The 3,429-nt window shown below is 38.4% G+C and overlaps 1 pseudogene; it reads left to right on the forward strand.

Annotated features, from left to right (window-relative positions):
- The first annotated feature begins 1,645 nt into the window (after positions 1-1,645).
- LOC132041730 (5S ribosomal RNA) lies at positions 1,646-1,763 on the forward strand (annotated as a pseudogene).
- The last annotated feature ends 1,666 nt before the right edge of the window (positions 1,764-3,429 follow it).

Here is a 3,429-nt window from a genome sequence, read left to right on the forward strand (position 1 = left end):
ATTCCTCCATATAATAAACAACTCCCAAACTTCAATAACAATACCCACAATATCATAATCAACAAACTTCATCAAGCTAGACATTATTAAATTCTCAAAATCCCCTTTCAAATTCATCCATAACCATAATTATGACACAACATCATATTCCTTCACATATATTGCCTCTACAACATCTTTAATATCATTCATAGCAAGATTATACTCATTACGTATCAAGAACTATGATTCAAGTCAAGTCACTATACAAGAATACCACTATTTCCATATTTGAACTTCATACTTTACTTTATCTCATAATCCAAGTCTTTCAACCACTCAATATTCTTAATAACATAGAATGAACATAAAACTCACCTTTGATTATGTAGGAATGGGCTTTGGATGAGAATACTTCCCTTGGGGAAAACCCTAACTTCAATTCCAAAGAGATGCTTGGCTTCTAGCAACCCAAGTGAACATCCAAGCACTTGATTTCCTTGATTATAGGTGTTTGATCTTTGATTCACCTTGAATTTATGTTGGTATGGTGTATGGAATGTTCTAGAACTCTTTAGAGCTGTGGAGAAGATGGCAAATGAAAAATATGAACTTGGGGCTTATGTTTATAAAAAGTACAAAGCTGCCCGTCAAGAATTATACGGACACTTATACGGTCCGTATAATTTTATACTATCCGTATAAGTGACCGTATAAGTCATCCCGTGATGACCCTTCACTGTGACTGTTATACGGATCATTATATGGACCATTATACGGATCGTATAATGGGTCGTATAACTCAACCTTTTTCCGAACTTGTTCTTGTCGTTTCATTTGGTCTCCAACCCTTATGGAACCTTCTTAGCACTTGTTTAACACTTCATTAACAATATAAATATCCTCATAACTCCTCTCCAAGGCATTACCAAATAATCCTTAACGCATTAGTTTACGAAACCTTTCCTAAACACCACTTGTACTTCACTTGTCCTTATCAAACTTTATTTCACCAATCCATATAACTTCAAAATGTTATCGTATGCGTTCTAAAATTACCAAGTACCCTTTTTATAGTCATAAGAGCTTCATGTTAACCTTAAGCTCGCGGTAGTCTACTTACGACACAATGACATGAAATTTTTGAGGTGTAACAATCTTGGCCTTCGGTAAATCAGGAGTTTCGAGGATATTCATACCCCTTGGATTCGGATGGGAGAGATGAGGTGGATATACCAGCAGATGGCAAGAGGACGCTGGGGAGGATACTTCACTTTACAGCCCTCCAGACCAAGAGCAGGACAGGCCGGCTACAGGTATATAGGTCTTTCATTGAGATTTCTTATGTGCGTACAATTATTGCAAGATATCATTAATAGGCGACAGATGGGAATATTAAAGGAACTGATAACCAAAGTACTTATGCAAAACCGCGACTAAGATGTTTTGGCCACCACTAGGAATCTTAAATTTAGGAATAGAAGGTAGTTGTGTTTGTTGATTGGTGGTTATTATTGGGAGCTCCGAAGGCTAAGCTAGCATTTGTTCAGTTAGGAGAGTAAAGGACCTTTCCAATCCGGAGGGAGATGCATTACAGAAATTTTATTGGGATTCATTAGAACTTCAACTTGTTTTAGGTCATGTGATAAAGGCCACGCAGCAGGATGGAAGTGATCATACCAGCACTAATGCACCAGTTCCCATCAGAACTTCGAAGTTAAGCGTGCCTGGGTGAGATTAGTACTAGGATGGGTGACCCCCTAGGAAGTGTGCTAAGAAGTCCTACAGATTCAGACATAAGAGAAGGATGAGGAATTAGAATAATCTGAGGAAAATTAGAAGCACGTGAAACTCACAGTTGGAAACTCTAAATGATTGTGAGGGATGAGGCGGATCGGCGAGGTAAGAGAGAGAAGACGAATTACAGTTACGGAATTAGGACAAGTTTAAAACAGTATTGGGGATACTATCTAAGTAAGATGTTAAGAAACGGTGTACATGATATCTTATGTGTGGTTACACTAGCCAGTGTGTGTGCCCCGATAATCGATGTATGATATGTTAAAAGTACGGATTAGGCAGGGTATTGGAGTTCAAGAGGCAAGTGTTACAGGGCAAAGTGACATTAGTCTCTCTAAAGATTAGAGGTGGATAAGCCTGATGCAATAACACCAGGGAAAAGGAGAAAGCGGGTATACAAGAGTAAGAAGATTAGGATGTCCTGAGAAAAGGAGGAGTCTGAGCAAGGGAAGTATGTTGCTAACGAAGGCCAAATAAAGCCTCCGAGAGAGAGAGAGAGTTAGGACGACGGTAGAGGTAAGGGATCATTTGAGCGAATTTCAGAAGTAAGAATATGGAAATAATAGAGTATGGTAGTGTGGAATGAAAGGACGAATTTATAAGGCCCAGAAACAAATTATGATAAATGGGATTGAAGGTCAGTAACAATGAGTAAGGATGTGTGAGAGAAAGACTAAGCAGGATTTTGCGAATATGCTAAGCAGTTTCTAACTCTTGAGGGGAATTTGAAGAGATAAATGTGCAGTCATACGGACACGATTACCTCGAAAATGAAAAAGCCCTTCTAAAAAGATGACTTAGAGATAAAACGGATTTGCACTTCTGAAAGGATATTCTATGAACTCCAGGGTCAATGTTATAAAATGGCAAGTGGAGAAGAGCATTAGGAGTAAAAGAACTCAAAACCCTTGAGGATGGAAGTAAGAAAGGTGCACTGATGGATTGGTTGAAGGAAGTCGAGCAGTCACCACAGATCGGAAAAAGGAAAATAAGTTAACAAAGCTGACTAAAAGGCAGTGTATCGGTGATAGGGGATAAGAACCTCTGTAAAGAGTATAGAGACTCGATCATAAAGGAAAGAAAGTGATACATGGGGGATATTTATAAGTATGAACTAGCTGTAGTGACAAAATGAAGGCTTGACCAAAAGAAGAAGGGAAAGAGTGTACTTTGTAAGGATTTCGTAATTAGAAAAAGAAGCGGCAGGCCACTGGACGAACCACGATACGTAACTGTGATGTAGACAAGTAGTTAAGGTAAGTTACGGGACGAATGAGCTAAGCAAATGAAAGAAAGAATCGTAGGAATGGATGACGTGGAATATTAACCTTTAAATGTTATAATAGACCTGAATCGTAATTGGAAACTCAGAGCAAGAAGAATTTCAAGGGTATTAAGAAGATGATAGCAGAAAAATACTAGGGATGAAGGAGCAAGGTATAATTAGACACTCTATAAAAGGGCGTAATGAATTCTGCTGTCCCCATTAATTCACTAGCCCACGGAATTAGTTGTCATAAAAGGTAGAAGTAGAAAGACAATAAAGGAGGCACTTATAGTGAATCTGATATGTATGAGCATTTGATTTAATACTAGACTTCGCCTAGCAGAAAGAGAATTATGTCAAACCATGCGACGAATGAAACTCCA

The sequence above is a fragment of the Lycium ferocissimum genome, unplaced genomic scaffold (assembly GCF_029784015.1).
Source record: "Lycium ferocissimum isolate CSIRO_LF1 unplaced genomic scaffold, AGI_CSIRO_Lferr_CH_V1 ctg11421, whole genome shotgun sequence".
NCBI classification, from domain to species: Eukaryota; Viridiplantae; Streptophyta; class Magnoliopsida; order Solanales; family Solanaceae; genus Lycium; species Lycium ferocissimum.